Raw genomic sequence first — 14,472 nt, forward strand, 5'->3', positions numbered from 1 at the left:
TTATTCTACCTTTATGAAATGGGATTTTGATTAAAACATGGTTTTTCTAGGGAGCATACATCCTTTTAAACCAGCACAGGTAGGTTCACAAAAAAAGAGAAAATATGCAAATAAATAAAATCAGGAATGAGGAGGAGATAAAACCACTGACTCTGCAGAAATAAAAAGAAATTTTTGGTATTTATATTAGGTTATGTGAAATGTGTAAATTAATTTTGTGAGACAATTTTCAAATTAGTCTTCATTTCCAAGAAAATTCTATATCCTTCCATTTGTTCCAATCCATTCTGTAAATTTGAGGAATATTTAAAAGTTTTCACCTAATAAATGTGCACACTTATTCAATTTTTTCATTAAAAAACACTTTTGTTGCTATTGCATGCAGGTAGGCTCTTCATTAAACATCTAACTTTCTATGGTTTGTGCATGTGAAGGTGATCCTTGTCCGCAGACAAATGGAGGGCCCTGGATGAGGACCTGACAATCCCTGATATAAAGAATAGAAGCTAGTGATATGGAATTGACAACCTAGTGTCACAGTCTCTGTAGAATCATTTCCTTTTGGTATTCTCAGTGTTAAGTAGAGTCTTGTCTGAGATTTCTGGTCTGGTATCTACAAAATGGGCATGCCCAGAGAAAGGAGCAAGTGAAAATCAGAACTCACTGTTTGGAAGGTTCAAGGGGCTGTAGCATGGTGATGGTGCCTTCTTTAATTTAGCACTGCACTGGGAATTGGCAGGCCTGGGGTGATGGACAAGAAGTCATTGTATCTCTTATGTGAAACCTGCTGTAGGAGGCAGTATGCTGTGCCTGAAGTCCACCTGTGCAATAATTCAGTACCAGAGATTTAGCTGGTCCTTTCTGTGCCTATTGGAGGTGACCTTCACAAGAAACCTGCAAAAGAGCTTTTTCTCTTTGCTCTTTTACAGGATGACAGTAAGACACATAGATTTTCAGTGACTTGTCCAAGTTTACACAGGCAATTAAGTGACAAGATCAAGATGTAAAACAAACCCTTCAATTATACCCCATTGAATTAAATTAAAATTCAGTAAGCATACTGATATTACCTGGTCACATAAATCAGTAAGTGTGGGATACAGGAAAGCTTTTCTTTACTATGGAATGCCAACTAATGTAAGACTAGAGTTTCAAGACCATTGTTTTGTGACTGTGATTATAATAATTGACAAAGGCAAGCAACAACAATAAAAATGACTGTGTGGAAGTTTTTTCAAAAACATGATATCTATATAGTTCAAAGTATTTTGTCACTAGTTCCTTCTCAGCTTCAAGAAAGAAGAACAAGTTTACAGTGGAAATACCTGGCAGACAAAGCTTTAACAAAGTGTTCAATTTAACCTCACCCCTTAAGGCCAAACTGGCATCATAGGCTCCTGATGGGAACCTCGAAGGAGAAGACAAGGTTACTGTGTAATATTCCTGCCCCAAAGACATCACTTACCACAGGTATAACTTGAATCATACCAAAAGGTAACATCAGACAAACTTAAGTTGAAGAACTTTGCAAAATAAATGTCCTGGGCTTTACAAAATATCAAAGTCCTGAAAGACTAAGTCTGAAGAATTGTTCCAAATTATAGGAGATTAAATATACAGACAAATACATGCAATGCATGTTCCTGGGTGAGATACCAGACTGGAAAAAATACCTATAAAAGACATTGTTGACGTAAGTTGAGAAATCTGAAAAAGGATAATAGTATTGATTTTGATCATTGTGGTCTAATTATGAAAGAATGTGCCTGTTCTTTAGAAAACACACTGCCAATATTTAGGGAGAAGGGGAAGTGATAATTGCAAATTCCTGTCAAATCCTTATATGTATAGTAAAAGTGATAAAATGTTAATAGATTGTGATTTGGGGGAAAGGGTATATGGAATTTCACTGTACTAAAGTTTCAACTTTTCTCTAAGTTTGAAATTACATCAAAATAAAAATGGAAAGTGTACAAGTTCTTCCGATTTTAACACCACACCATAATTTATTAACTTATTAAGCACAAAGTTTACTAGCCAAAATTACTGGTTATTTGTCCATAAATGCTTTGACCCTTTCTTGAAATCATATGTTTCAAGTTTCCAATTGTTGGAATGTCCTTAAAATTCTTCTCTGGTTGCCCATGGATAGGAAGGTTAAATATAGTCCATATATCAATTCTACTCAAATTGATCTACAGATTCACACAGTACCAATCAAAACCCCAACAAATTATTTTGAAGACTTGGAAAAGCTAGTTACCAGGTACATCTGGAAAGGAAAAAGACCCTAAATAGCTAAAAGCATCCTAAAAGAGAACAAAGTGGGAAGATTACCACCTCCCCATTTTATTATAAAGCCACCGTGCTCAAAAAAAGCATGGTGCTGGCACAAAAAAACATTGACCAACAGAACAGAATTGAGAGTGCAGAAGTAGACCATCAAGTCTCTAGTTAACTTAGTCATCTTCCACAAGGCCCCCAAATCCACTGCACTGGGACAAAATAGTTTTTTCAATAAATGGGCATGTGGGAACTGGATATCAATAACCAAAGAATGAAAGAAGATCCTTACCTTATGCCCTATACAAAAATTAACTCAAAGTGCATCAAACACCTAAGTATAAGAACTACCATAAAGCTCCTAGAGTAAAATGTAGGGAAACATCATCAAGACCTGGTAATAGGAGGTAGCTTCATAAACTTTACACCCAAAGCACAAGCAACAAAAGAAAAAATTGATGAATGGGAACTCCTCAAAATCAAATGCTTTTGTGCTTCAAAAGACTGTCAAAAACATGAAGAGGAAGCCAACTCAATGGGAGAAAATATTTGGAAATCACACATTGGACAAAGGCTAGATGCCCTGTATGCATAAGAAATCATACAACTCAAAAACAAAAGAACAAACAACCAAATTGTAAAATGGGGCAAAGATATGAATAGGCATTTTTCTGAACAGAAAATATAGATGGCTCAAAAGCACTGAAGAGGGCAGGCAACAGTGGCTCAGTGGCAGAGTTCTCACCTTCCATGCCGGAGACCCAGGTTCGAGTCCTAGAGCCTGCCCATGCAAAAAAAAAAAAATGCACATGAAGAGATGCTCATTTTCATTAGCTATAAGGGAAATGCAGATCAAGAGTACAGTGAGATGCCACCTCACAACTATAAGAATAGCTGCTATTAAACAAGCAGAAAAGTACAAATGTTGGAGAGGACATGGAGAAATTGGGACACTTATGCACTGCTGGTGGGAATGTATAATGGCACAGCCACTATGGAAGACAGTTTGATGGCTCTTTAGGAAACTAAATATCAAGTTGTCCTATGACCTGGCAATGAAATACTTGGTATTTCATTGAAAGAAGAGTTTGAAAGAGTTGAAATCAGTGTCACAAACAGACATTTGCACATTGATGTTCATAGTAGCACTATTCATTATTACCAAGAGATGGAAACATCCCAGGTGTCCATCAACAGATGGGTGGAGTAACAAAATGTGATCAACATATATGTAATATTATGCAGAAATATGATGAAATGATATCCTGAAGCACATGACAAGATGGATGAGCCTTGAGGACATAATGCTGACTGAAATAAGTCAGACACAAAAAGCTAGATACTATATGATTCCACTTTTATGACAATGTAAAGGCTTATAATACAGAATATAGGGAACCTAATGATACAAGGAAGCTAGAGATGGGTGAACAAATAGCTAATGAGGTTGAACTCAAATGCAAGAGAATAGATAGAAGTGAAGGCAGTTCACAAGTGGGTCTAAAGTAATACTACCATATTGAAGGTGACCATGATGGAAAGGTGTTCCCATTGATTAACACTAGAAATAAAAGTAAGGTCTTACAAGAACTATTTCAAGGGTATATTACTTGTACAAAGACTGTATAAGTTCAGTGTATAGGGGGAAATTGCTATTGCATGCTGTCATGGTCAGGTCTATGTGTCAACTTGACCAAGTGGTGGTACCTGTTTTTCTGGTTGGGCAAGTGCTGGCCTGTCTGTTGGGATGAGGACATTTCATAAGATTAAATCATAATCATGTGAGATGCATCCAGAGCTGATTCCATTTGTAATCACCAAAGGGGATTGTCTTCTGCAATGATTGATGCTTAATCTAATCAATGGAAGCCTTTTAAGGAGGATTCAGAAGAGACAGTCTCCTTCCTGCTTTGGCTGGTGAGCCTCTCCCGTGGAGTTCATCCAGCCTCTCCATCAGAACCAGCATTTCACAGCCTGCCCTACAGATTTTGGATTCTGCATTCCTGTGGTCATGTGTGACACTTATAAATTTTATATTTGCGAGTGTTTCCTGTTAATTCTGTTTCTCTAGAGAACCCTAACTAATACATCTTTGTTCCAGAGTGGTTTTAAGAAACAGAATCTTAAAAATGGGTTTTTATGAATGGTTTTCTACTCTGACTGGACTCAAAGGCACTCAGGACTCTGATTCCCATAATCAGAATGACACTCCCAATCCATGGAGTGAGTTGGCAAAAGAGGTTCTCCTAATGCTTCACTTGTACGAAGCCAGGCTCTGGGGAATAATGTTTTTGACACCTTTACAGAGTTTTGTGGAAATAAGAGATATAGAGATGTTGGCTGGTTGTTGTTAGATACACTAGCTACATTAAGGAGTGAAAGGGATGGGCTTAAGACTTCAAATGAGAAGCTTAAGTGCCGTCTGACAGATGTAGACATTTCTATGAGTATCCTGAAGGAAAATCTTATTTCCTATAGCCGTAGACTTGAGATCTCTGAAAATCAGACTCAGAATCTTATTGTTTGAGTAGCAACTTTACAACACAAACTGAAATCTCAACATTGCATGGTGTCTGCCATTAAAGTGAGGGCATTGATTGGAAAAGAGCGGGACCTGAAAAATGGGATGGTGACATATGGACTGATAAAGATGTCAGAGGTGAGAATGAAACCATAGGTCATGCTGAGTCTTCTCTAGATAAACCTGTAATAGTCTACCCTGAGGACATAGCTGCCCCACCTCCAGCCTGCCTTGAGAAGTTGGCCACCCAACCTCCTCCTGAAGGGATTAGCCCTAGAGTGATTAATTCTGTTTCACCAGATGAAACTGCAAATGAAGGCCCTGAAGCAAATGTCTTGGAAGATACCTCTAATTCTTTTCATGACCCACCCCTCCACCCCTCATTTCTTCCAGACCTCCAACTAGACTAAAGTCTCAACAGAACCCTAAAGGTAGGGTACAAAGTATCACACATGAAGAGGTATGTCATACTCCAAAAAAACTGTGTGAGTTTTCCAATTTATAGAGACAGAAATCAGGGGAATGAGTGTGGCAATGGATTTTAAGAGTGTGGAATAATGGTGGGAGGAATATAAGGCTGGATCAGGTGGAATTTATTGATATGGGCCCACTAAGCAGAAATTCTGCATTCAATGTTATAGCTCAAGGGGTTAGAAAAGGTATTAACAGTTTGTTTGGATGGTTGGTTGAAACATGGATCAAAAGGTGGCCAACATTATGTGAGGTAGAAATGCCAGAACTGCCTTGATGTAATGTAGATGAGGGGATCCAGAGGTTTAGAGAGATTGGAATGTTAGAGTGGATTTATCATGCAAAGCCTGCTCTTACACGCCAGGAATGTCTGGAGGATGCACCTTTAACTAGAATAGTAAGAAATAAATTTGTGAGACTAGTGCCATCATCCCTGAAGAGCCCTGTAGCTGCACTTCTCTGTAGGTTAGATATTACTGTAGGAACTGCTGTCATTGAGCTGGAATCCTTAAACACAATAGGGATGATGGGATCCCGAGTTGGCAGAAGCCAGGTGGCAGCACTTAATCACCAAAGAGAGGGTAGACGTGGCTATTATAATAGACAGCAAACTCAAAGCTGGAGTCAAAATTATGTGACTTGCAGAGATTTGTGGCATTGGCTAGTAAATCATGGGGTACCTAGAAACACAATAGAAGGGCGGTCTACTAAATTCTTGTTCGAGCTGTATAAACAAAAGAGTTCTAGGTAAAGTGAACAGATGTCTAACCTGAAGTCACAGAGTCATGACCCCTTAATCAATTTCCAGACTGTAGACAGTTAACAGACCCAGAGCCCCTTGAATGAAGGGGAGGCCAGGTCCCTTTGGGGGAGGGCCCTGTTACACTGCCACAAATCTATACTGTTAATCTTCCTCCAAGCTTTCCCCAAGGAGGCTGACAGCCTTTTACCAGGGTAACTGTGCATTGTGGAAAGGAAATGATCAGATTTTGGGGGGGATTATTAGACACTGGTTCAGAAGTGACATTAATTCCAGGGGACTCAAAACATCACTCTGGTCCACCAGTCAGACCAATGGAGTTTTAGCTCAGGTTCATCTCACAGTGGGTCCAGTGGGCCCCCGGACACATTCTATAGTTATTTCCCCGGTTCCAGAATGTATAATTGGTACAGACATACTGAGCAACTGGCAGAATCCCCACATTGGCTCTCTAACTCATGCAGTGAGGGCTATTATGGTGGGAAAGGCCAAATGGAAGCCACTAGAACTGCCCTTACCAAGCAAAATAGTAAATCAGAAGCAATACAGGATTCCTGGAGGGATTGCAGAGATTACTGCCACTCTTAAGGACTTGAGGGATGCAGGGGTGCTGATTCCCTCCACATTCCCATTCAACTCTCCTATTTGGCTTGTGCAGAAAAACAGATGGGTCTTGGAGGATGACAATGGATTATCGTAAGCTCAACCAGGTGGTAATTTCAATTGCAGCTGCTGTTCCAGATGTGGTATCATTGCTTGAGCAAATTAATACATCCCCCTGGTACCTGGTATGCAACTATTGATCTGGCAAATGCTTTTTTCTCAATAGCTATTAGTAAGAACCACCAGAAACAGTTTGCTTTCAGCTGGCAAGGTCAGCAATATACTTTCACTGTCCTACCTCAGGGGTATATCAACTCTCCAGTCCTATGTCATAATCTTGTCCGCAAGGAACTTGATCATTTCTTCCTCCCACAAGACATCACACTAGTCCACTATATTGATGATATCATGTTGATTGGACCTAGGGAGCAAGAAGTAGCAACTACTCTAGACTTACTGGTAAGGTATTTGTGTGTCAGAGGATGGGAAGTAAATCCAACAAAAATACAGGGGCCTTCCCCCTCAGTGAAATTTCCAGGTGTCCAATGGTGTGGGGCATGTCAAGGTATCCCTTCTAATGTGAAGGATAAGTTGCTGCATCTGGCCCCTCATATCGCCAAAAAAGAGGCACAACATCTAGTTGGTCTCTTTGGATTTTGGTGGCAACATATTCCTCATTTGGGTGTGCTACTCCGGTCCATTTATTGAGTGAACAGAAAAGCTGCTAATTTTGAGTTGGGACCTGAACAAGAGGAGGCTCTGTGACAGGTCAAGACCACTGTACAAACTGCTCTGCCACTTGGATCATATGTTCCTGCAGATCCAATGGTGCTGGAAATGTCAGTGGCAAATAGAGATGCTGTCTAGAGCCTTTGGCAGGCCCCTATAGGAGAATCACAAGGCAGACTCTTAGGATTTTGGAGCAAAGCCTTACCATCTGCTGCAGATAACTACTCTCCTTTTGAGAAACAGCTTTTGGCCTGCTACTGGGTCTTAGTAGAGACTGAACGCTTAACCATGGGCCACCAAGTTACCATGAGACCTGAATTGCTTATCATGAGTTGGGTGTTGTCTGACCCACCAAGCCATAAAGTTGGGCGTGCACAGCAGCACTCTATTGTAAAATGGAAATGGTATATATGAGATAGGGCCAGAGAAGGTCCTGAAGGCACAAGTAAGTTACATGAAGAAGTGGCCCAAATGCCCATGGTTTCCACTCCAGCCACATTATCTTCTCTTTCCCAGACCAGAGTTATGGCCTCTTGGGGAGTTCTTTACAATGAATTGCCTGAGGAAGAGAAAACTCGGGCCTGGTTTACAGATTTTCAGCACAATATGCAGATACCATCCACAGAGAACAGCTGTAGCACTACAACCCCTTTCTGGGGTGTACTTGAAGGACAGTGGTGAGGGGAAATCCACCCAGTGGGCAGAACTTCGAGCAGTGCACTTGGTTGTTCATTTTGCTTGGAAGGAAAACTGAATAGAGGTGCATTTGTATACTGACTCGTGGGCTGTTGCTAATGGTTTGGCTGGATGGTCAGGGACTTGGAAAGACCGTAATGGGAAAATTGGTGACAACGAAGTCTGGGGAAGAAGTATGTGGATAGATTTTTCTGAGTGGGCTAAAAAACATGAACATATTTGTGTCCCATGTGAATGTGCACCAGAGGGTGACTTCAGCAGATGAAGGTTTTAGCAATCTAGTGGATAAGATGACCCATTCTGTGGATACCAGTCAGCCTCTTTCCCCAGCAACTCCTGTCATTGGGCTCAAGAACAAAGTGGCCATGGTGGTAAGAATGGAGGTTATGCATGGGCTCAGCAACATGGACTTCCACTCACCAAGGCTGACCTGACTATAACTACTGCTGAGTGCCCAATTTGCCAGCAGCAGAGACCTACACTCAGCCCCAGATATGGCACCATTCCCCGAGGTTACCAGCCAGCTACATGATGGCAGGTTGATTACAATGGACCACTCTCTTCATGGAGGGCAGTGATTTGTTCTAACTGGAATAGACGCATACTCTGGATATGGTTTTGCTTTCCCTGCATGCAATGCTTCTGCCAAAACTACCATCCGTGGGCTTACAGAATGCCTTATCCATCATCATAGTATTCCACATAGCATTGCTTCTGATCAAGGAACACACACTTCACAGCAGATGAAGTGTGGAAATGGGCACATGCTCAAGGAATTCTCTGGTCTTACCATGTTCCTCATCATCCAGAAACAGCTGGATTGATAGAATGGTGGAATGGCCTTTTGAAAACTCAATTACAGTGTCAACTAGGTGGCAATACCTTGAAAGGGTGGTGTAATGGTTTCCAGGAAACTGTATATGCTCTGAAACAGCATCCACTGTATGGCACTGTTTCTCCCATAGCCAGGATGCATGGGTCCAGGAGCCAAGGGATGGAAATGCGAGTGGTACCACTCACTATTACCCATAGTGATCCATTAGGAAAATTTTTGCTTCCTGTCCCTGTGACCCTGAGCTCTTCTGGTCTATACATTTTAGTTCCAAAGGGGGAGTGCTTCCACCAGGAGAAACAACAATGATTCCATTGAACTGTTATCTAAGACTGCCACCTGATCACTTTGGACTACTTATGCCACCGGATCAACAAGCCAAGAAGGGGATTACATTATTGTCTGGGGTGGTGGACCCTGACTATCAGGGAGAAATAGTACTGCAACTACATATTGGAAGTAAAGAAGAGTTTTCTTGGAATATAGGAGATCCCCTAGGGCATCTTTTAGTACTACCATGCTCTGTGATTAAAATCAATGGAAAACTGCAACAACCCCATGTAGGCAGGGCTACCAATGGCTTTGAAACTATAGGAATGAAGGTTTGGGTCCTCCCACCCAGCAAAGAATCACGGCCAGATGAAGTGCTTGCTGTGGGTAAAGGGAACATGGAATGGGTAGTGGAAGAAGGTAGTGATAAATATGAACTTCGACCACATGATCAGTTACAGAAACAAGGATTGTAATGCTGTTTTGTTCATGTTATACCATTTAAGTTGTAAGATATCAAGTTTAAGAGTGAATATTACCCAAGGACTTGCACCCTATTCTGGAGAGATTTAATTGTGTTTCCAGTTATATGCAGAATAGTTGAGTATTGTTAGGTGAAAGAAAAAATGTGTGGTTTATTTAGAAATTAGGTATGGTTTAAGGTGGTATGTATAGCTGTCAAGTTGACAAGGGGTGGATTGTCATGGTCAGGTTTATGTGTCAACTTGGCCAAGTGGTGGCACCTGTTTGTCTGGTTGGGCAAATGCTGGCTTGTCTGTTGTGATGAGGACATTTCATGGAATTAAGTCATGATCATGTCAACTGCATCCACAGCTGATTCCATTTGTAATCAGCCAAAGGGTGATTACAATGAGTGATGCTTAATCTAATCACTGGAAGCCCTTTAAGGAGGATTCAGAAGAGACAGTCTTCCTTCCTGCTTTGGCTGGCGAGCCTCTCCTGTGAAGTTCACCCAGACCCTCCATCAGAATTGTTGGCTTCACGGCTGCCCTGCGGATTGTGGACTCTGCGTTTCTGCGGTCACGTGAGACACTTTTATAAATTTTATATTTGTGAGTGTTCCCTGTTGATCCTGTTTCTCTAGAGAACCCTAGCTTATACACATGCTATTGGCTATGTCTAACAGGAAAACATCAATAGTACCACAGCAACACCAGGGGCAAATAATGGGTGGAGGGATAAGTGTTAAGGAGAGGTATAGAATTTCTACTTGATGAGGGTGTCTTTATTGGTTATCTCTTTCTTGGGAACAATGAAATTGTCTAAAATTGAGAATGTTGATGGACTGCTGAGTTAGGACATTATTCAGTATGCCTGATGAATGGATGTGGCTAAAAGATACACTGATTCAGAAGTAGATTGGTGAACAATGGTGTATACATATATTTGAATATTGTGCTCCTACAAAAATGAACAAAATTGTGAGGCATGCAGTATTGAGAATGAACCTGTGGGACATTTGGTGAGGCAAAATAAAGCAGAAACAAAAAACAATTATTGTATGGCCTACCTTAGAAAATGCTTATAAGAAAACAGGAGCCTAGATTGTAAGCTCTTATAGCAGTCACATTTAATCTGGAGGGGAAATTGTTATTTCTAGATTGTGAGTGACTATTTTATATATGTTTACCCTGGTATTTAGAGATAAGACCAAAGCCAATCATATCAGGATTAAGGTAATTCAGAATCAGGGGTAAGGAAGACATTGTCTATATTTTACAGCCTCATCTACTCTTTAAGACAAAAAGAATAAAGGTTAATTTTGTCCAGAACCTACATTTTCTATAGCACATAATCTAACTCAACCTTCCTGGACAGGTCATTTAAACAATCCAAACACAGAGAGCCCAGAATAAGAATGAGGACCGTTCATCCTGTATAGCTTAATATAATGCCTGGATACATCCCAGAGTGTATTAAGCAGATAATCAAAATGTATTGGTAAAGTCCCTTGAGGGATGGGTGAAAAAATATGGAATTATTAAACTTTACCACTGGGAAAACCCCTGATACTATATCAAACATTAGGGACACCCAATCAATAGGCCAAGCCCTTGATCTTGAGACTTGCTCCTGTGAACCTTATGTACATAGAAGAAAAGTTTAGTTTACATATAGGTATGCCTAAGAGCTACTTCCAGAGGACCTTGTTTGTTGCTCAGATGTGGCCTCACTCTCTCTAAGTCCAACTCTGCAAGTGAAATCTTTTCCCTCCCCCTATGGGGGCCATGATATCCAGGGGTGAAAGTCTCCTTGATGGCATGGGTGATGACTCCTAGGGATGAGTCTGGCCCTGGAACCATGGGATCAACAATGCCATCCTGACAAAAATGGGGAAAAGAAGGGTAACAAGTAAGGCATCAGTGGCTGAGAGAGTTCAAATAGAGTCTAGAGGCAACTCTGGAGGTCACTCTTCTGCAAACTATAATTAGACATTACTGCTTACTATAACTTGATGAACCTCAACCAAAACTGTTCCAGTTAATCCTGAGGACCACTGAGGGTGATATATAGGATTTTACAAAGGTTACATACATTCAGGTAGCTTTCCAGAGACCTAAAACCTCCAGATGGGTCCTTGGATCAGACAAGCCCTGAAATGCAGAGGAGCCAGTCTCTCTAGAACATCAACTAGTTATTGACAGCTCCTTCCAAAATGGAAAATTTAGAATGGGCATAGCCCAAATAACCCTAAAGAGTGAGGGAAAGATCAAAGATGATGATGAAGTTATACAGAGAAGATAGGGTTTAACAAATGAGTAGGATTGTGGAATTATTATATTGATACTTCTTTTAGTCTCCAGTATCTTAAAGAAGCTAGAAGTCAAAACCTAAAATTGTGGAATTATAACCCATATGAAATTTTAAAATCTGTTCTACAACTAAATATTGTGCTGCTCTTTGAAGTTTATTGCTCTTTTGTATATATGTTGTTTTCCACAGATGTGGTCATGGGATGGCCAGGGGTCATGTGTCCTGCCCTGTGTTCATGGAGCTTGTGCTGGAGGCTCAAGCATTAGAGCTCTTGCACTTTGCCCCTTCAGCTCCCTGGCATAAAGTCCATCTTTCAGATGAGTTTAATACTCTATGGGTGCCAGGACCCTAACTAATGCAAGTTTATTAGGAGTGATCCAAGAAAATAGGCAAAAATATAAAAAGAGAGCCTACTCAATGGGAGACAATATTTGGAAACAATATATCAGATAAAGGTCTAGTATCCAGAATGTATAAAGAGATTGTTCAACTCAACAACAAAAAGAGAAACCACCAAATTACAAAATGGACAAAAGACATGAACAAACACTTCTCAGAAGAGGAAATCAGAATGACCAAAAGGCACATGAAAAGATGTTCAACTTCCCTGGCTATTGGGGAAATGCTAATCAAAATCACAATGAAATATTATCTCACACCCACTAGAATGTCCATTATCAATAAAACAGAAAGCTACAGGTGCTGGAGAGGATAGAGAAAGACGTATATTTATCCATTGTTGATGGGGATGCAAAATAGTACAACTGCTATGGAAGGCAGTTTGGTAGGTCCTCAGGAAGCTAAGTATAGAGTTGCCATATGATCCAGCAATACCATTGTTAGGTATCTACTCAAGAGGACATGAGGGAAGGATACAAATGGACATTTGCACACCAATGCTTATAGCAGCATTATTTGTAATTGCCAACAGATGGAAACAGCCAAAATGTCCATCAACAGATGAGTGGCTAAACAAGCTGTGGTATATACATACAATGGAATATTATGCAGCTGTAAGACAGAATAAAGTTATGAAGTATGTAACAACATGGATGGACCTTGAGGACATTATGCTGAGTGAGATTAGCCAGAAACAAAAGGACAAATACTTTATGGTCTCACTGATATGAACTGATATTAGTGAATGAACTTCGAGAATTTCAGTTAAGAACAGAGACCATCGGGAGATAGAAATAAGGTAGACATTGGGTAATTGGAGTGAAGGGATACAGATTGTGCAACAGGACTGATTATAAAAATTCAGAAATAATAACACAGTACTACCTAACTGTTAATACAATAATGTTTTACACTGAATGAAGCTGAATGTGAGAATGATAGAGGGAGGAGGGCTGGGGGCACAAATGAAATTAGAAGAAATGATAGATGATAAAGACTGAGATGGTATAATCTAGGAATACCTAGAGTGTACAATGATAGTGACTAAATGTACAAATTTTAAAATTTTTTCATGAGGAAGAACTAAGGAATGTCAATATTGCAGGGTGTTGAAAATAGATGTAATTCATATTTTAAAACTTCAACTTATATGGGAGACTAAAGCAAAAAATGTTTATTTGGCACAAAATTTGTATTTTGACTAGTGCATTTCCGAATATAACTTATGTGAACAGTTTAATTGAACACTGTAAGTACATGGAACCTTGAATAGGGCATGAAATTTTGTAAGTTTGTCCGCAAAATCCCAGAGTTATTTGAACAGTGAATAAAGAAGTATTTGCAAAGTTCCCTTGGGGGAATGGTGAGAAAGGAGGAAAATTCAACTTCCCCATTTGGAGAATTCCTGATTTGGTTGTGGGGACAACCGAAGCAATAGACCAACCCCTCAATCTTGGGGTTTGTTCATATGAAACATCCCCACAAGGATAGGCTAAGCCTACTTAAAATTAGGCCTAAGAGTCACCCACAGAGAACCTCTTTTGTTGCTCAGATGTGACCTCTCTCTCTCAGCCAACATGACAAGCAAACTCACTGCCCTCCCCCTCTGTACGTGGGACATGACTCCGAGGGGTATAAACCTTGCTGGTAATGTAGGACAGAAATCCTAGAATGAACTAGGACTCAGCATCAAGGGACTGAGAAAACCTTCTCAACTGAAAGGGAGAAGAGAGAAGTAAGACAAAATAATCTGTCAATGGCTGAGATATTTCAAACAGAGTCAAAAGATTATCCTGGAGGTTATTCTTATGCATCATATAGATATCACCTTTTTAGTTAAGATATATTGGGGAGGCTGGAGGGGTGTGCCTGAAAATGAAAAAAAAAATGGGGGTTTGGGACTGGCTTACCCACCACCTTGCAGCCCAAGAAGATGCCTTCTCATTGGTAAGGGGGTCACAGAGAGTCCATGGCACAAGAGGGTAGTTCAACTGGTAAGGATTTCACCAAGAGGTATCTGAGAAAATGTTGTGTTTGGGGGGAATGCTGAGGCAAGTCATGATAAAAATGATTAAAAAAAATAACAAGGGTTTGAAATGCTAGTGATCAGTGAAAGCGAGGGGTAAGGGGTAT

This window comes from Tamandua tetradactyla, chromosome 5 (assembly GCF_023851605.1).
Source record: "Tamandua tetradactyla isolate mTamTet1 chromosome 5, mTamTet1.pri, whole genome shotgun sequence".
In the NCBI taxonomy this organism is placed as follows: domain Eukaryota; kingdom Metazoa; phylum Chordata; class Mammalia; order Pilosa; family Myrmecophagidae; genus Tamandua; species Tamandua tetradactyla.